At 40.6% G+C, this 21,419-nt stretch overlaps 1 protein-coding gene across 1 annotated transcript in view; it reads right to left on the reverse strand.

The window, feature by feature from the left end:
* MAP3K5 (mitogen-activated protein kinase kinase kinase 5) overlaps positions 1–21,419 on the reverse strand; it is a 2,923,819-nt gene that overhangs the window by 830,647 nt on the left and 2,071,753 nt on the right. The window lies entirely within an intron of this gene.

Here is a 21,419-nt window from a genome sequence, read left to right on the forward strand (position 1 = left end):
AAAGACTGGCTAAGTATGAAACTGTTCAAAAGAGAGGTTTCAAAAAATGTAGATTTAGAAGACCGAGCATGCAGGGAAAACATGAGATTTTCTGATATACCAGAAAAACTGGAAGGAATAGGACTATATTAATTTTATGAAAGAACAAATAAGTAACGACTGGTATTTCACAGTAGGATTTTTTTTTAACAGAAAGTGCACATCGCATGTATGCTCCAAACCTGGCCATGAGGAAGCAGCCAAGAAGATGCAATCATACCAGCAGAAATAGTTGATCCTGACAAAACTGTGGCAGAAGGGCAAAATATTAAACACTGGAGACAATAGAGTGCTTGTGGAAAATGATAATTCACTGTACACCAAGCAAAATTTAAGCAAATTTATCTCAACAATCAGGGAATGTTGAGAGGCAGGTGTGAGAGACAACCTGCTGTATCCATCTGTCTTCAGAATATTTTTTCCTTGGAGGATTCAAACTGATTTTTTTAAGCAGAACAGGCTAAGGAGGAAATATAAAAGTTTGACAAAAAGTGAACTAAAACAAATGTAGACTCTGCTTCTCATTTTTTTGATGATAAAGCTTATAGAGGGACTTTGCTAGAGAAACCTTTCCCAATGCTCCAAAGGAAAATTATTGAAATAGACAGAAAAAAGCACAAGAGTTGACTAGAAGAATTGTGAACATCTTGGACATGAACTGAAGTCTGGAGTTGGGAGATGGAGATGAATAAGATGAAGACCAGCAAACACTGAAATTAGTGCATAAATGTAAGATTATAAAGTATCAATTGCATTTGTGAAACATGTCTTCACAAGAAAAACTGGAAAGATTGAACTTTTGCTGACTTTGTTAAACTTGTGGGGACTGAAGAGCTTATACCCACTTCATGTCATCAATGTTTGGAAGGACACTAAAAGGAAAGGTACAGAAAAAAGTAACCAAGTAAAAAAGTATGCTCTTAACAGTATTTGTATAAAACATTTCATGATATAAACTGCATGTTATATAGTAAAGCAATTTCAGCTATTGTTGTTTATAATAAAGATGCTAAAGTAAACAAGTACTTTTTTCGTCATTTTTAGTTTTAAGATATATAGGCATTACAATGCAAAAAGAGTGTGCCAATACTGGCAGAAGAGGAATGGGGAATGTTGGCCTCCTTCTAAAAAACAGGATAACCAAATCTGATGAGTCCAATACAGCACTACCAGGATTATTATACCCCTTTTCCCTCTGCAAGCTTGGAATGATTTTGCTGATTAGGAGAGTATAGAGGCAGGCAAAAGTGAACTTCTTACTCCACAACAGTGATAATGGGACTCAGCAACATTCCACAGCACCTTACTCTCATGATCAAAACTGTATTATACAAAAAAATGTAATACACAAGCAACATTACAGTAATCATAAAACAAAGCACTAAGAACAAGGAGTAACATTACTATATAGAGTATCTTAAAACAAACATAAAAGCAAACAAAAACAATGTGGCTTGGCAAAAAGTACGCAAATGAATTGAGAGAGTATCTTAACATATACGTACAGAGTGGATCAATGAAGGATTCTAGGATTATACCAAGAAAATATACTCTATAGTATAAAGTTATGGTGCTGCGGTAGCATTGTCGCCTCACAGTAAGACATTGTCCTGTTCGATTCTCAGCTAGAGCGTCTTCTGTGTGGAGACGTGTGAATGGGCATACCTTCATTGAAGGTTGTGCGTCAGGGCCGGCAACTCGGCACGTAAAAATCTACTGCCAATCATTAGCGGACTGGAGTTCCATTGTGGCAACCCCTAACTGGGAAAAGCCGAAAGACACAACAACTATAAAGTCATATGAGAATACAGATATTAAAGCTCTAGTTTGAAAGGGAAACTAGAGAATGATCATGTATAGGATTTGTCCCAGCAATGCCACTCTCTCTGATGGGATAGACTCAGATTTCTCTGGACTCACTGACCCCTAGCAAGTGAAACAGCTACTGAGATCCTGCCCCCATGATTCACAATTCTCAACTGTCCGAGCTAAAGGGAGCAAGTAACCCAGGTAAGGGTATAATGCAGACCCCAGCTGTGTGCCCATCATGGTTAAGCACAAAAGGCAACCATCTGAACTGGTACATCTAAGTTACTGCTAGGGTGAATTACTGGAGTCTGAACAGATCTCCAGAACTGGAATTGAAAGATTGTGTCATTTATGTCAAACATAATGATCCAATCTCTTCTGTGCAAGATGGATAGATGCTACTGGAATGTGAAATTCTAATGGGTTTATATAAAACCAAATAAAACCAAAGACTGAACATTCTGAGATGCAGCACAGGTGTTCTTATTTTGACATAAAAATGGGAGTAAAGACCCACATCTCCTGTACAGGAACTGTCCTGATTGCCCTTTGGCATAAAATGTAGTGAACGTGCTGTTGTATAAGCAGAATGTGCTTGAGAGAAATCCATTTGCATAGTAGTTGTAGTTAGGAGTAGTAGTAGTGAACTCCAGAGTGTGCTAGTGCTCCAGAAGCTGGAGGATCCAAGCATCCATGGTGATTAGTGATGGCTCTTTTGGATGCTAGATGTAAGAAGAACCTGCTGTGATCCACTTCTGCAAAGTTAGCAGATGTCAGTCCCACACGTGGCCAAAGCTATTGCTATTACAGGCAGCTCTGGGCGGCAGTTCTGGTGGCTTCAGGCTTTCAGGCTTATGTGAAAGGCTTTGATTTCTTATAAAAAGGGATGCAGTATTGGTGACTTAATTGTATACAGTAAATTTAAAGTGCCTGATGTCAAAATTAATAGGCCTAGATTTTCTAAGAAAGGTACAGTCCCTTGTGGTGCTTATTCGATCTGGCCACTTGTAGTGAATACGTTTACAAGTTCTTAATAGATTTAGATTTTAACCATATCAAAGTTTTACATGTAATACTTTTAGTGTTGTTTATATCCTGAGATGCTCCTGCGATAAATTTTATGTGGCGGAGACTAAAAGGATGTTCAAAGTTAGGATCCAAGAATATGTCAGGGGCACAAAAAATAACAATTAAGATACTCCATTAGCCCTTCATTTTAAAGACCATCATAATAGTGATTTCAGAGTTTTAAAAGGTTGCGTCTTGCAACATGTGTGTGTGGGTCTGAGAGATGAACATCTATAAAGGACAAGTCGTTGCATAAAGAAGCTTTATTTATAATGAAATATGCTACTCTGATTCCTAGGAAATTGAACACTGACCTTAACTGGAAGTATTTCATCAATTCATTTTAGTTGATTGTTGTATTGATGGGTGTGTTAAACTGTGTGTGTGTGTATATATATATATATATATATATATATATATATATATATATATATATATATATATATATGTGCTTTGTACTCCTTGAAGGCATTTGCTGAGGAGCTAGAGAGAATAAATTACTTTCGTCTCCTGTAGCCTTTGGTGGTTCATTTTATGTGAAAGGCCCTTTCCAGGTTTGCTTGAGTTGGATTCCGGGAGGCTTGCATCTTGTGTAAACCACAAAAGTTCTATGCACTCCTTCCACACGGGATCTCAGTGTTTTATAGAATCAATGTCTGAAGGCTAGCTTCTCCCCCCCCCCCCCTTTTCAACTGCAAGATGAGGTGTAGCACATTGTTTCCAAAGTATTGACACCCTAATATGCATCTCATTTGCAACAAAGGATAATCTCCTCTTTAGCCCAGAAAGTACACGAAGACAGCATGATTAACCAGTCGTGTATTTTGGGATGTTTAAGCAAAATTAAAAAAAGGCTCTTATATGGAAAAAATTCTAGGACAAATCAGAAAGAAAAATGTGGCTGAAAATGAGAACCTTCAGCTTTACACTGTATTTGTCTTCTAAACATTATGACCAGCCTATTTTCAAATAAACCAGTTTATATAATACCAATACCAAACAGATACATACTACTCATGAAAAACTTTGACAATGATGTCTGTCACACAAGTATCCTTTAAAAATGCATTCATTGGTCCTTGTGAGCTTTATTTATTTATTTATTTTTTTAAATTGTTTCAGGTTGTACCTTCTGGTATTTAGGCCCTGCCTTTGAGAGGAATTCTGTTTGTTCACAGTGAACTGAACAGAGGAGGGGTACTGACCCCAACTCTGACCTGTGATATATAAAACAAAGTATCTTTTTTTCTGCCTATTTTTACCATTTATTGCTTATTCTAACCATTTGTAGCACTTTATTGTCTGCTGCCTATTTTTTACTGTATTTTATTGCTATAAACTAATCTGCAGTATAGTACTGAGATTGTCTGCCTTACAGGGCCTATTAAATCACTTTTGTTACTGTCACATTGTTTGTAGTTTCACTGTGTGAAAGGTATTAACTGGAAATTTTCTCTATTTATTAAGCACCTGTTTGTTTATTCTGATTTCCTGCTAAGGAATGTATCATATAACTAATTTGTTTGCAGTTAAAAGCATCCTCTAGAGTCTCCTTGTGCCTTTATCTGTTTAAAACACTTAGTGTCTCACTGCTGGTTTTCTGCTGTGATAAGCATTTCTGTAGTGGTTTCTACCAAAAATAGGGTAGCTAGTAGCTGTAACAGTCCCAGATCAGATTTGTTGTCTCTGAGCCTGTTTGTTTGCAGTGGTGGTTTGTTATGAGCACAAGTCCCAGGCCATCTTGAATTAGCAGAAGCCGTTCTTCACCTTAGTGAGAGTATTGCTTTTGATTGGTTGCTGGCTGGTTAGGGTTGGCTTGTCTAGGACTTGGAGTAAGCACTCATTGGTCCTTGTGAGCTTTTTTTAAACTGTTTCAGGTTGTACCTTCTGGTATTTAAGCCCTGCTTTTGAGAGGAATTATATTTTTTCACACTGAGCTATATAGACGAGGGACACTGACCCCAACTCAGATCTGTGATATATAACAATAAGTATTCCGTTTTATTTAGTTTTACTAGTTATTGCTTATTCTAACCATTTATAGCACTTTGTCTGCTGGCTATTATTTTTTACTGTATTTCATTGCTATAAACTAATCTGCACTATAGGACTAGAAAGGTCCGACTCCTGGTTAGAACAGTGTTCCTGCTCTGATGACTGTTCTTTTTGTTGAAAAAAGAAGAAACATTTGAAGCGGTTTGAATGTTATTCCCAGTCTTTGCCTTTGGTCTAACTGACCCATCAAAATTAGGGGAATCACCACTAGTGTCTTTAGTATTGTCAATGACTGTCTTGTCACTAATAACATCATTGACACAATTATTTGTTGAACTATTGTCAGTACAAGACAGTCATTGACAATACTAACACTGTTCTAACCAGGAGTCTGACCTTTCTAGGTTCCAACTCTTCGGGGGACGAAACACAGAAGAAAGATTAGATCTATTCAGCATTATTAATTTGACGGGACATTGTTTTTCTGATTGTGAAGTTAATGTGTTAAAGTATGGCTTAAACTTTATACCTACATCTAGAGCTAATTATAGTAGTACCATTATTGATATAAAAAAATTTACCAGAAAGTTGAATTTATTTTATTTAATGAATTTTGTGCCAGATAAAGAGCAAATAGACAGGGTTTTAATTAAACCATCAGATTTTACTCCTTATTTACATCACACTTTAAAAGTGTTTGAGGAACAATGTATTAAAGACATTACTGAGGTTTTGAATAGTAAGAATTATTTTATTCAGAATTTAAATCATGATGAAAAGTTAGCCCTCAAGAATTTAAAATCACTCTGTAAGCATTATAGATTTATGAAGAGTGACAAGGGGGGCAATATAGTCATCATGAGCCAAGAAGTTTATAATAACAAAATGCTTGATATTGTCAGCAACATGGAAGAATACGAATGTATTAGTCTGTACGATATCAATCGTCGGGTGAGGTTCATCCATTCTGAGTTATATGCTTTGTTTATGACAAATGACATTAGCTGTGAAGTTTATGATTTTTGTATGGTGCAGGAGCCACGTATTGGTGTGATTTTCGGTATCCCCAAAACGCACAAAAACATCAGGGACCCTCCACTCAGACCCATTGTCTCATCACCACATTCGGTCACTGAAGGGATTTCCCTTGTCATTGATGCTATTTTGGGGCCAGTTTTGGCTAGTGAAAACTCTTTTATCAAAGATTCTTGGCATTTTTTGAGCAAATTTGGGGAATTTGTGCGAAATTATGGATTTGATCCTTCGAGACACATCATTTTCACCATTGACGTTGTCTCTTTATATACATGTATTCCTCACATAGTGGGTATTGATGTTGTATGTGATTTTTTAAGTAGAAAAAACCTTAATTTGACCACCAATGCCATTTCTACCATTAGATTGTTCCTTGAAATTATTTTAGAGAACAATTTCTTTTTGTTGGGACAAACTTATTATAGACAAAGAAAGGGAGTGGCTATGGGGTCCCCTGCTGCACCAGCTTTTGCCAATTTAGTTATGGCTGGATGGGAGCTAGAGGTAATGCCTATTTTAAAACACAAATATGATATTAAACTATATTGTCGGTACATTGATGATTTGTTTTTCATTATTGAAGGTGACACAACTACTGTTGATTCTTTGATATTAGAAATTATTGCTGACTATTTTTTCTTCGTGCACTGTGCTTTGGACTGTGGATTTTATTTTATTGGTGATTTGTTCTTTAACTTGGTTGATGGTGTCAAAATCTTTGGAGAGATCTAGATAGGCTGTGTGAACCACCTTGCCCTCATCTATGGCTTTGATGACTGCTTCAAAAAAGTCAATCAGGTTTAGAAGACGTGATCTGCCTTTTACAATCCCAAACTGCGTGGGGCCCAGGGTTTGGAGATTACCAATGTCTTTGTTTATAAGTTCCATGATGATATGTTCCATGGCCTTGCAGACCAGGCTAATGGGGCGGTAGTTCCCAGGGTCAGTGGTGGCTCCCCCTTTGTGGAGTGGGATAAGTGTCACTGTGCACCATTCAGTGGGAACAAAGCCTGAGGTGAGACTATGACTGAACATGGTGCTTAGGTGGGGTGACAGTTCTTTCTGTAGTTCATGTAGAATGCAGCCTGGGATGTTCTCAGGTCCCTTGGATGCTGTGTTCTTGGTTTTGGAGAGTGTGTTTTTTAGCTGTGCAACCGTGATTACAGGAACTTTGCATTCTTCCAGTATAGAGATGGACCCTTTAGGGGGTGGAGGGGTAAAGTTGGCACTGAACCTGCCTGCCAGGATGTTGGCAATATCAGTTGGTTCTGTATATTTAGTGCCATTGTGCTGTAATTCAGAGCAGACCTGACTGTTGCCATTGAGATTCTTGACATAGCTATAGAATGCTTTGTAGTTGTGTTTAGAATGAGTGGCAATTTTGTTTTCATAACTAGCTTTGGAGGATTTTATGAGGGATCTCAGCTTCTTACTGAGGCTGACCAGGGAGTTCTTCCAGTCATGGGATTTTACTCTTTTTTTTGCAACAGTTTCTTTCTTCTGTTGTAGAGTTTGTTTATGGCAGGGGACCACCAGATTGGCTTCCTTTTTGTGGAGGATAGCAGGATCCATGCATTTGTGTAAGTGCTTATAAAGTGCATTTGTGTAGGATTCAGCAGTGGTACCTCTATTGTCTGTCTGCATGGGCGTCATGAAGTTTGCCACTTCTGTCTTAAGAAGCGTGAAGTTGGCTTTGGAGAAATTTTTTTACGGTGGTTTCCCTAATGGGGGGGTGGAAATGAAGACAAACAACAGTGTGTTGAGCAGATGGAAAGAGTACTTTGAGGGGCGTTGGGAGCCTTCGTGTGTCCTAAAAGTGTGCTCTTCAAACTATCTGGAGATATACAGAGCCGAGTATATTTTTCTGGCACTTCAGAGTTGTGTACTGGTAATTGTTGTTTGACTAATTTTATATCATTGCTGACTGACTTCAGAGTTGTGCACTGTTATTTTTGCTTCACTGTATAGTTTTTCAGATCTCTACTGAAGATGTTTTTCCCCCCTCCCCCTATTTCTCTGTGTCTTAAGTTGGTATAACTGGTTTTGCATCCTGTGTGTTATCTGACCATCTCAAGGATTACTTCCGGAAAATTAGACCCTCTTAGTAAAAAAGTCTGCATATCATTGTTGGAGCCTTCCTGTGTCCTGAAAGAGTGCTCTTCAAAGTATCTGGAGATATACAGAGCTGAGTATATTTTTCTGGCACTTCAGAGTTGTGTACTGGTAACTGTTGTTTGACTAATTTTATATCATTTCTAGCTGACTTCAGAGTTGTGCACTGTTATTTTTGCTTCACTGTATAGTTTTTCAGATCTCTGTTGAAGGTGCTGGTTTTCCCATATACACCCTCCCTATTCATGTGTTGTTTAAATTTGGAGGTTTTTGCAGTTGCCCGCCCCCACTGTAGATTTGATCTGGGACACTCCCCCCAGTCCCATCTCTTTACCTCATTCTACCAATAGACTCCTTCTGCATTGTTTTTAGTCATTTTTAATTTAATCACATTTTTTAAACTGTTTGTCTAACATTGCTACATACTCAAATGTGCTAGCTTGCACTGTATTTGAATTGTTTTGACTGCTGTTTTAGCTACTTTTCTGTATATATATATATATATATATATATATATATATATATATATATAAATACAAAAAAAATACCTTTCCTGTAACTAGTGTAGTCCAGATTCAGATTTACTGTATCTAGGACAGTATGTAAGCTTCTGAGCCCCCCTAAGCTTTCTGTGTTGGAGGGAAGTGGGAGTGGTATGCTCTAGGTAACCTATCCACCACATAAGGAGTGGTTCTGGCCCAGAAATTGTAGTTATTGACCGTGTGGGCAGTTTTTCCATCTCTCTCAACTTTCTGATTTAAAAGCCCATATTTGCACTTGTTTCCCCCCTTTCCTGTAACTTTTAGTCCAGATACAGATTCTTACTTTTAGCACTTGAATTTGCTTATTCGTGATCAGCACTTGTTCAGAACTTGTAAGCACTAAATAACCTACTAATTACTACAGCACTCAACCTTCCTCATTACCTAGAGGAAAACAGCTTTGGTACTTACTTTCCACACTTGCTTAAAGAAAAATAGCTCTTGTACTCACTTTCCTCACTTATCTAGAGGAAAATATTTTTTTTATTCAGGCATGTCCAAGGGTCAGCTCCCAGTGTTCTCTCCTGTCTATCTGATGAATCTGGGCATCTTGGGGAAATGTAGAAATTGCCTCATGTACACAGACAACCCTCTCCTCCTACCACCCATCACTACAACCTGTGAGAGATGCACTTATCTAGCCAAACTGGAGGTAAAGCTCTCTCCAATCAAGACTAAACTTGACAGTCAAGCGGAGAAGGTAAACACTTGCACCATGCCACACTCATCACATAGTCTCACTAAATCTACACCACCAAAATCCACACATAGAAATACAAAAACATTCGCAGAGGCTCTAAATAATAATCTGCTCAAGCAACAGAGACCTCAAAAGCAGAAATGCAAGCAACCTCCACCCCCCCAACACAACCCAAATGACACACAGCCTGCAGACTCAGTGTGCCACTCAACCACAGCCAATAAGGCAAAACAACGTACCCAACACACTAGTCATAGGCGACTCTATAGTCAGACACACTGATGTCCCACTCACCAGGCTAAACAAGGAGAAGGTTACTGTCAGCTGCCTGTCGGGTGCCAGGATCCGGCACAACCCACGCACTCAGGTCACTCCATAACAAGTAAAAATATGACTCTGTCATTGTCCACGTTGGTGTGAACAATCTGAGACGTACCTCCCTGGACTACATGAAAAGGGACATGGAAGAGTTCTCTGATCTTGTAGCCCAGGCAGGTATGACCCAAGCCCTGAGTAGCATTCTGCCATCACCCAGAATGATGCTGCAGTACAAGGACAAAATGATTGATTTCAACAATTGGCTAAGCTTCTGGTGCCATTCTAAAGGGATCCAGTATCTGTCTGCCTGGGATGACATGGTCGACAGACCACGATGCTTTGCCAGAGATGGCCTGCATCTGTCACCCCTGGGATTCCGGATACTGGCTAAGGTTCTTGCCGCCCCTATAGTGCCTTTTTTAGGCAAGGTTCAAGTGACAAATTCACCACCATAACAGGAACAGGCAAGCAAAAACTGAGGGTGATGCTACTCAATGCCAGTAGTCTAAATCTCAAAATGCACTCACTCGAGGCACTCCTTAAAATGGAGAACATCGATATCTGTGCAGTGACTGAGACCTGGTTCAAGGCTCCAGAGAGCACCCCTGCACTAACAGGCTACAACTCATATCACACTTTTCGGCCATGTAACCTGGACCGGAACACCAAAGGTGGAGGTGTATCCATATTCATTAAGGATATCCACACCTCCAGACTAGTTGCTCAGCATAATGCAGCCGAGGTTATCCAAGTGCAACTAACTCTGGGCAAAACTGCAATCCAAATTGTAACTTGCTATACAGACAACCCACCATGCCCCAGGATTCCCACTCCTCTTTTCCTGATGTACTGTTAAATATTAGGGTTCAACCAAATACCCTAAGAATGGGCAATTTCAACTACCCCACCATTAACGGGGAAAACTACTCATGTACCAACTCCTTTGCTCAACTCTTTTTGGAATTCATAAACTCCAATGCCCTGGATCAACTTATCCACACCCCCACCAGGGGCAACAATATCCTACATCTAGTCATTACCAATATGAGTGACCGGTGTTCCACACCTGAAGTCAATGCCTCATTGGTCCGATCCAACCATAAGCGAATTACCCTAAATATCCACATCCTGCCTCCACCCCCCATTAAGGAAACCATAATAAAAAATTTCTCCAAAGCCAAATTCATGCTTCTTAAGACAGAAGTGGTGAACTTCATGACACCCATGCAGATGGACAATACAGTTATGACTACTGAATTCTACACAATTGCACTTTATAAGCACTTACATGAGTGCATGGATCGTGCTATCTCAAACAGAACCAAGACGCTATCCTCCAAAAAAAGGAAGCCAATCTGGTGGTCCCCTGCCATAAACAAACTGTACAACAGAAGGAAGAAACTCTTGCAAAAGAGAGTAAAATCTCACGAGTGGAGGAGCTCCCTGGTCAGCCTCAGTAAGAAGCTGCGATCCCTGATAAAATCCTCCAAAGCTAGTTACGAAAACAAAATCGCCACCGATTCTAAAGATAACCACAAAGCATTCTATAGCTATGTCAAGAATCTGAATGGCAACACTCAGATCTGCTCTGAGTTACAGCACAATGGCACTAAATATACAGACCCAACTAATATTGCCAACATCCTGGCAGATAGGTTCAGTGCTAACTTTACCCCCCTCTCACCCCCTAAAGAGCCCATCTCTATACCGGAACAATGCAAAGTTCCTGTAATCACGGCTGCACAGGTAAAAACCACACTCTCCAAAGCCAAGAACACAGCATCCATGGGACCAGACAACATCCCAGGCTGCGTTCTACATGAACTACAGAACGAACTGGCACCCCACCTAAGTACCATGTTCAATCATAGCCTCACCTCAGGCTTTGTGTGCCTGCTGAATGGCGCACAGCAATGGTTATCCCACTCCACAAGGGGGGAGCCACTACGGACCCCGGGAACTACCGCCCCATTAGTCTGATGAGCCTGGTCTGCAAGGCCATGGAACGTATCATCTTGGAACTTATAAACAAAGACATTGGTAATCTCCAAACTCTGGATCCCACCCAGTTTGGGTTTGTAAAAGGCAGATCATGTCTCCTAAACCTGATAGACTTCTTTGAAGCAGTCACCAAAGCCATAGACAAGGGTAAGGTGGTTCACACAGCCTATCTAGATCTTGCCAAGGCTTTTGACACCATCCCCCCACGCTGGAATTATAGATAAACTCACTAAAACTAGGTATAAATCCCTATGTCACGAGATGGGATGGCAACTGGCTCACTGACAGAACCCACACTGTGAAAGTAGCAGACTTCAAATCCAACTTCAGACCAGTGACAAGTGCAGTACTACAGGGTTCAGTCCTGGGTCCTCTCCTGTTTGGTATCTACTTGTATGAAGTACAGGCTAACACGGAAGGTCTTTGGCTAACGAAGTTCACAGATGACTGCAAACTAGGAGCCATAATCGAAACTCCTAACGATGTGGACATCCTACAAAAGGGCCTCACTGAGACAGATGCCGGGTATCAAAGCCATGGCCTCAAGCTCAATGCCAAAAAGTGCACTGTCATCCCCTTTGGTAAAAACTCTGTACCCATGAACTACAACATAGGCGGTAGTATACTCAACACCGAAAGTGTGATAAGAGACCTTGGGACACAGGTGGACAGTAGTCTCTCCTTTGATAATCACATCGCCACAGTAGTCAGGAAATCCTTCTACGTGGCACACCTCATCAGAAAAGGTTTCTCATCCAGAAAAAAAGAAGTCATTGTTCCCCTCTACTCATCACTCATTAGACCCATTATAGAGTACAATGCCCCTTTTGGTATGTACCTCACAAGACATCTCCAACAACCGGAAAGGCCACAGAAATACCTCACAAAGAGGATTACCGGGCCTCAAACAGATGCCATACGCTGACCGTCTCAAAAAACTCCAGCTTTACTCCGTCGCATATCGCCTACTCAGAGGTGATCTCTGCCTAACAAACAAAGCTATGTCAAACCCAGAGTGGTTAGACATGCTCCACTTAAAGAAATCCCAATCCCTCCGAGCTACACGCTCTAGGGACCTAAACCTTGTCACCACAATAAACAGAACATGCCGGAGGGATAGATTCCTGTCCCAGAGACTTCCCATACTCTGGAATAAACTACCTGTCTATATCAAACAAAGCTCCTCATTAGCACTCTTCAAGAAAAATCTTGATGATTGGATGGGAAATAGGAAATTGACCCCGGGGATCATCTCTGTGGCTCTGCTCGACAGTGGCACAGGAAAATAATTTCTTGGGTGGCAAAAGCCAGGGTACCTTTTTGGCTGGGCTTTTGTAGGCCCCAGGGCCGATAGCCTAGTACCTACCTATGAATCTATGAATGAAGAGAATGAGAGAGAGAGAAGACTGGATGATGTGGGGATAGTGAATCAGGAAGTGAAACAGATTAGCAAGGAGGAAGCATGGATAGCTATGAAGAGGATGAAGAATGGAAAGGCTGTTGGTCCAGATGACATACCAGTGGAAGCATGGAGGTGCTTAGGAGAAATAGCAGTGGAGATTTTAACCAGATTGTTTAATGAAATCTTGGAAAGTCAGAGGATGTCTGAAGAGTGGAGAAAAAGTGTTTTAGTACCTATTTTTAAGAATAAGCAGAGCTGTAGTAAATACAGAGGGATAAAACTGATCACCCACAGCTTGAAGTTATGGGAAAGAGTAGTGGAAGCTAGGTTAAGAAAAGAGTTGATGATTAGTGATCAGCAGTATGGGTTCATGCCGGGAAAGAGCACTACAGATGTGATGTTTGCTCTGAGAGTGTTGATGGAGAAATATAGAGAAAGTCAGGAGTTGCATTGTGTCTTTGTGGACTTGGAGAAAGCATATGATAGGGTGTCTAGAGAGGAGTTGGGGTATTGTATGAAGAAGTCAGGAGTGGCAGAGAAGTATGTAAGAGTGGTACAGGATATGTACAAGGGTAGTGTGACAGTGGTGAAGTCTGCAGTGGGAGTGACAGATGTGTTTAAGATGGGATTACATCAAGGATCAGCTCTGAGCCCTTTCTTATTTGCAATGGTGATGGACAAGTTGACAGATGAGATCAGACAGGAGGCCACCATGGACTATAATGTTTGCAGATGACACTGTGATATGTAGTGAGAGTAGGGACCAGGTTGAGGAGACCCTGGAGAGGTGGAGATATGCTCTAGAGAGGAGAGGAATGAAGGTCACCAAGACTAAGACAGAATATGTGTGTGTGAATGCGAGGGAGGATAGAGGAATGGTGAGGATGCAGGGTGTAGACTTGGTGAAGGTGGATGAGTTTAAGTACTTGGGATCAACAGTTCAGAGTAATGGTGAGGGTGGAAGAGAGGAGAAGAAGAGTACAGGCAGGGTGGAATGGGTGGAGAAGAGTGTCAGGAATGATTTGTGACAGACGGGTACCAGTAAGAGTGAAAGGGAAGGTCTACAAGAGGGTAGTGAGACCAGCAATGTTGTATGGTTTGGAGACGGTGGCATTGACAAAAAGACAGGAGTCAGAGCTGGAAGTGGCAGAGTTAAAGATGTTAAGATTTGCACTGGGTGTGATAAGGATGGACAGAATTAGGAATCAGTATATCACAGGGTCACATCAGGTTGGACGGTTTGGAGACAAAGTCAGAAAGGCGAGATTGTGTTGGTTTGGACATGTTCTGAGGAAGGATGCTGGGTATATTGGGAAAAGGATGCTAAGGATGGAGCTGCCAGGTAAGAGGAAAAGAGGAAGGCCTATGATAAGTTTTATGCATGTGGTGAGAGAGGACATGCAAGTGGTTGGTGTGACAGAGCAATATGCAGAGGACAGGAAGAAATGGAAACAGATGATCCGCTGTGGCGACCCCTAATGGGAACAACCGAAAGAGAAAAAGAGGAGGAGAGTCCCTAATGGGGGATGGGGGGAGGGATGTGGATGTCTAGGTTGATTAGTTTGTGGTCAGATCTGACCAACGAGGAATTGACCTCTGGTGTGGAACACCAGTCGCCCATGTTGGTAATGATCAGGTCTAGGATACTGCGGCACCTGGTAGGGGTGTGGATAAGTTGATCCACGGCATTGGAATTTTTGAATTCCAGAAAATGTTGAGCAAAAGAGTTGGTACATGAGTAGTTTTCCCAGTTAAAGGTGAGGTAGTTGGAATCACCCATTATTAGGGTGTTGGGTTCTACCCTAATATTTTCCAGTGTACCAAGAAATGAGGAGGGGAAATCCTGAGGCATGGTGAGGGATCTGTAGCAAGTTACAATTTGGATTGCGGTCTTGCCCAGAGTTAGTTGAACTTGGATAATCTCGGATGCATTATGCTGAGCACCTAGCCTGGAGGCGTGGATATCCTTAATGAAAATGGACACGCCTCCACCTTTAGTATTTTGGTGCAGGTTAGGTGGCCGAAAGGTGCGGTATGAATTATAGCCTGGTAATGCAAGGGTGCTCTCTGGAGCCTTGAACCAGGTCTCTGTCACTGCACAGATGTCGATGTACTCCATTTTAAGGAGTGCCTCGAGTGAATGCATTTTGAGGTTTAGACTTATAGCATTGAGTAGCATTACCTTCAGATTTTGCTTGCTTGTACCTGTTACTGTTTTGAATTTGTTATTTGAACCTTGCCTAAAAAAGGCACTATAGGGGTGGCATGAGCCTTAGCCTATCTGGAATCCCAAGGGCGACAGGTGCAGGCCATCTCTGACAAAGCATCGTGGTCTGTCGATCATGTCAACCCAGGCAGACAGATACTGGATCCCCGTAGAATGACACCAGAAGCTTAGCCAATTGTTGAAGTCAATCATTTTGTCCTTGTACTGTGGCATCATTCCGGGTGATGGCAGGATGCTACTCAGGGCTATAGTCATACCTGCCTGGGCTACAAGATCGGAGAACTCCTCCACGTCTCTTTTCATGTAGTCCAGGGAGGTACGTCTCAGGTCATTCACACCAACATGGACAATGACAGAGTTATATTTGTACTTGTTGTCGAGTGACCTGAGTGCATGCGTTACATGGCAGATCCTGGCAGCCGACAGTAACTTTTTCCTTGTTTAGCCTGGTGAGTGGAAAATCAGTCTGCTTGACTATAGAGTCGCCTATGACTAGAGTGTTGGGTACGTTGTTATGCCTTACGGGCTGTGGTTGAGTGGAACACTGAGTTTATGGGCTGGGCTGTGTGTCATTTGGGTTATGTTATTCTAATCCTCTTAGTTTTAGTTTAGGCACTTGGGCTTTAGGCCTACCCCTTAGCTCTCCCTGGCCTCTCTCCCTCAAATTCTGACAAATATGGATGGACAATTTCCTACGGTTTTTCCTACCAGCCTGGTTGATATGGGCATCCTGAGAGTGTAGCAACTGCCTCGTTTACTACAACCTAGGAACACAATTTGTGAGAGATGCAATTACATAAAGAAACTACAGTCTATGTTCTCTCCTTCACAAGCCAGTACATCTGCCACTGAGAAGGTTTGTAAACATAGTCACTACACCTCAACCACCACCCACAATGCATACCCACATATGCGGAGTTTCTCAACATAAACTCAAACAAAGGAGAACTCATACGCAAAAACACATGAGAATTCCACAACCCTTCACACCAAATACCATGCGTCTCGCAACCACTAAGGCCTAACCATAAACCCAACATATTAGTCATAGGAGACTCCGTTGTGAGACACAAATATGTGCCTCTCACCAGGCTGGATAAGGAGAAAGTCACAGTTATTAATTTATTTTTATTTATTTGCAATTTGATTACCGGGGAAGTCCACTGGGCCGAAATGACCCATTTTCAGTGGAGGCCCAGGGAGAAATGCTCCAAGATACATTATACAATTTAGATACAAATTATAGTTAATATTAAAGATCTTATGTAGAATTGTTACTCATAAATGCATTCAATATCATGCATAGTTAACAAATTCATTAAGCTTGAACGTAGGGATCACACAGTTTCATTTGAGGAAAACAGATATGGGTTAGGTTTGGAAACAGTTTACATACAAACCTTTTAAGAAAATGTAAATACGCTTTACATAAACACATCAACAGTAGAATGCTATTTACAATATTTAAAAGGTTGGGCTGTGTGAGGGTAGTTGTAGGAGGTGAGAGCTTAGAGAGAAGCTATTGAAATTGTTGAGAGCTTAGATAGGCTCATAAGAAGATAACTATGAGAGTTGTAGAGCTTGGGAACCAGAGCGAAAGCCCCCTTGGATTAGGCTGGGTAAAGGCAGGTACATTTCTATTTAGTGGACAGGTGTTTGAATAGTTGGGATTTGAAGTTTTCTGAGTTTGGTATGGTTCTTAGTGTGGAGGGAAGGGAATTCAATTTTTTGCTTAGTGAGAAAGATAGGAGAAGATGGCCAGCAGGACATTTAGGTTTATGGATAGTAATTAAGCTCTGATTTTCAAATCTGAGAGCTCTGTTGGGTGTATATGGGGGAAGGATGTTAGAGTGGGATATTTTGTTGGGTGAAATATGAGTCTATGTGCAGTAATGAGATGGAGACAGGTAGTTTGGGAGTTCAAGCCAATTCAGGAATTGTAGGGTTAGGCAGTGATGGGTGGTATTTTTAGATTTAGAGGCAAATTTAGAGATTTTGTTGTAGCAGTTTTCTAGTTTAGAGGTGATAGAGGAGGACAGGTTGGTTAGGAGAGGGGCTCCATATAAGGAAGGAAGAAGATAAGTCGAGGCCAGAGTTTGCCTGGTAGAGTTGAAGAGAAAGCGATTATTCCTATACAGCATACCTAGCTTTTGGTGGGTTTTCTTAATATTTTGTTGAATATGAATATCAAACTTGAGGTGTTCATCTACAGTAATACCAAGTAGTTTGGCAGAGGGGACTACTTCTATAGGTGAGTTGGTTTGACTATAGACTTTGAAGTTGTTTTTATCGTAGGAGAGGGTCTTTGTGGGAGGGAATAGTAGATTCTGATTTATTTGCATTGAGAGAGAGGTGGTTTTGGCACATCCAGTTTTCAGTTGTTGAGAAGGCAGTTTGGGATTTAGTCAGCAATTTAGTGAGGTTTGAGGCAGAGCAGACTAAGGTTGAATCATCTGCATATTGAATGATTTTAGCATCAGGAATAGCAGTGTGAAAGTTATTGATGAAGATATTAAAAAGCATTGGCCCAAGGATGGATCCCTGTGATACGCCAGTTGGGGTAGGTAGGAAGGAAGAGATGGAGTTCTTCCATTTGACTGACTGTGATCTGTCTGATAGATAGCTGGCGAACCAGGATAAAGCATTATGTGAGAGATTAAGGTTTGAGAGATAACAGAGAAGGTGCTTGTGGGAAACCATATCAAAGGCTTTAGACAGATAAAACAGTAGAAACTAAGCGGCCTGAATCTCGGGCTTGATTGACAGTTTCTAGGAAAGAGAGTAGAGTGGTTATTGTGCTATGGCCTGGACGGAAGCCATGCTGGGTAGGAGTGAGAAGATTGTTTTGGGTCAGGAAAGGCATAAGTTGGAGGTGGATGCATTTTTCTAGGACTTAGGAGATTGGTGAGAGCAAAGCAATGGGGTGAAAGTTTGAGATGCTGGTATTTTTGCCTCCTTTATGAAGAGGAAGAATATAAGCTGAGCGCCACAGTTTGGGGATGTACGATTCTTTTATGGATGGGTTGATAATGATGCTGACTGGGAGTGCAATGCCATCAGCAGCACATTTTAGGAAGTAAGAGGGAATATTGTCTGGAGCATTAGAGCAAGGTTTAAGTTTGGACAAAAGTTTTTTTATAAAGTTAGTGGAGATGGGTTTGAGTTCAAACAGATGAGGTGAGTTAGAAGGGGGAGTGTGTAGAGCAGTTGGGTTATTATTGGGAAATGCCTTGGTGAGGGTAATAGTGTCTATGAAAAATTAGTTAAATTCAGAGCCTAGTTCAAGATCAGATTTACTTGGGTCAGGACAGGGATTATTCTTGGAGCATGGATTGAGGAGTGAATTTACTGAGTTACAGAATGTTGGGGTTTTTTTATTGGACTGAAGTTTGATATTGTAGGATTTTTTTGTCTTTGGTGATTAGTCATTTTGCACGGATGTGGTGCTGTTTATATTGGAGCAAGGTACTGTCCAGTTTATTGTTTTGGTAAAGCTTCCATAGCCTGTCTCTCTGGTGCATAATCTGTTTTGTCTCTTTGGATAACCAAGGAGCAGTTTTATTTTTTATCCCTTTGTTTCTTAGTGGGGCAAGTGAGTTTAAAGTATCGATGAAGACAAGGTTGAAGTATTCTATAGCCTTGTCAAGAGGAAGAATGTTTAGAATTTGCCAGTTAATTTGTTTGAAAGTATTTGAGAAAGTAGTTGGGTTGAAGCTACTGAGGTTACGAGTTTGAATGTACTAATGCTGGTGTGGGGAGGAACTAGTTGAGAGATGCATGAAGGCTGGGAGATAGTCACTAAAGGTATCAGGAATTGTGCCAGAATTTATTTTATTTGGATCTGAGACTATGATCCAATCTATAGTGGATCTAGGAGGGTTTATTTTGTTAGGTCGAGTGATGGAGAGGATTATTTGAGCGAATTTATAGAGGTGAATGGATAGGGAGGGAGAAGGGCAATTGATTTTATTCCAGCCAATATTCGTATCACCAAGGATACAAGTTTCATAGTTAATTTCAGTAGAGACCCATAGGAGAATATTTTCAAGTGTAGAGATATTGTTAACAGGTGAGATATATAGTGCAATGATGCAGATATTTTTATGTTTATTTAGTTTTAGAATTCCAGCAGTTAGTTCAGTGTTCTGGAATTGGAATTTGGAGGGGAATTAAGGTAAGAAGGTTGGAGTAGACTAGGGCAGTACCTCCATCTTTTTTATTTAGTCGGTCATTTCTGAGACAATGAAATCCTGAGTTGGAGATAAAGGGCTTGAGCCAGGTTTCAGAGATGGCTAAGATATCTGGTTGGTTATGGCTTAACCAAGCTTGAAATTGGTGTACTTTGTCGTTTAGACTTTGTGCATTAATTGTAAAAATCTTTAGGGTGTTGAGATAGGAGGAAGAGGGTAATGGATGAGTGTTGTTAATAAAGGATGTAGGACCAGGGTTAGGATGGATATCACCAGCTTGGACTAGCTTGTTGAAGAAGATATCCTTTAGCCATATTGGTCTGCCAGGCATGAATTTTGGTAGATTGGAGCAGGTGACACTATCTTGACTTTAGAGGAGAAGAGTTTAGGATGGAATAGGTGCAGAGGGTTGGGCTGAATGAGAGAAGAGGAGCTAGAGTGGAAATGGGAGTAAAAGTGAGGGGGAAGGTGGATTTGTATGGTAGTTGTCTTTGTAGGTGGTGTTGGACAAGCATAAACGGAATATGAGGTAGCATAGTACAAAACAATTAGGAATAGAAAGAGGAGGCTGGGGGACTGGAGGGTGTAATAACTTGAGGAGAGCATGTTGGAGCAAAGAGAGAGTGGTACGAGTGGTTAGGAAAATAGAGAAGGCTATGAAGAAGAAAGGGTTTAAAAAGTGATGGAGGTATTCTAGAAATTTAAGGAAAGAGGAGGGGATTATAATTATTGGTTGGAGTACAGATTACAGAGTTTAAGCAGGATGGCTATAGGTGGGAGGAGTAAAGATGGGGAGCTGGTATTGGATAATTAGGCTGAGAGGGTGGGGTAAGATGGGAATAAAGCTAGGAGTACTGGGGTGGGTGGTAATTGGTGGGAGGGTAGGTGAGCAGAGTGAGCCCATAGGGCGAACGGAGCGGGAAAACACTAGAGGTGAGTATGGCAGAAAGAGTATCAGCAAAGAGCAGTTTAAAGGCTGTAGTTGGAAGGTATGAGTTAAATATTTTTGTAAACCACTTCTGGGAAACTAAAATATATGATGAACCACAAACGTCAGACCAGTCTCGATGCAATTTTATAGAATATTTAATAAAACAAATCCACAAAACTTGTTTTCTCTAGCGCCTCGGCTTAATACGCCTTTATCAAAGTATATAGTCAAATAAACACAACCCCCCATTTTATATACACTTAATTGTCCCATTACATTATTAAACAATTAAAAATTAATCAATTATCCATTAAACACACACAGTACTGCATTATAGCACATTTCTCCATATGCTTTCTTGATTTAAACCTACAGGGTTCATTGTTTTGAACTTTAAAATCATAGCTTCTTTTTTCTTAATAAACATTTCATTTGTTGTTCACTCATACAAATTCATTTCTACCCTATCTAAAACTGTTGCTTGTAACCCTAACGGGTTACCATTATGACATTCATTAAAGTGCACTGTTATACGGCTTGTTTGCTTATTATTTTTTATGTCTCATATATGTTCTTGTAATCTGCAGGAGAACTGCCTTTTCATTTCTCCTACATAAAATTTATCACACGGACATTTTAGCCCATAAACCACCCCTTCTGTATTACAATTAAACATTCCATTAGTTTGAAATACCACTCCATTTATACTTGCAAATTCCTTCACTACATATTTACACACACTACACTGTCCATATATTAAAAGTCCCCTGCCTATTTATTTGTTTATTCATAGTCATATACGGCATTTTAAATTTACTATGTACTAAAAAATCTTTTAAGCTTCTCCCTCTTCTGAAGGAAAAGCATACTTGTTTGTAGTGTAAAAAATCCACCTCTCTTCTCACTACATTCCAAAAATATTTAACTTGTTCCATTACCTCTTGTGACATTACTGACTAGGTTGTGGTGAAGTAAATGTGTTCTTTTTCATCATTATTTCTCCCATAGCAGTTTCCATTCCCTTTATTTTTTGTAACCTTATCCAAACTT

Source organism: Protopterus annectens, chromosome 1.part1 (genome assembly GCF_019279795.1).
Source record: "Protopterus annectens isolate FY-2018-M chromosome 1.part1, PAN1.0, whole genome shotgun sequence".
NCBI classification, from domain to species: domain Eukaryota; kingdom Metazoa; phylum Chordata; order Ceratodontiformes; family Protopteridae; genus Protopterus; species Protopterus annectens.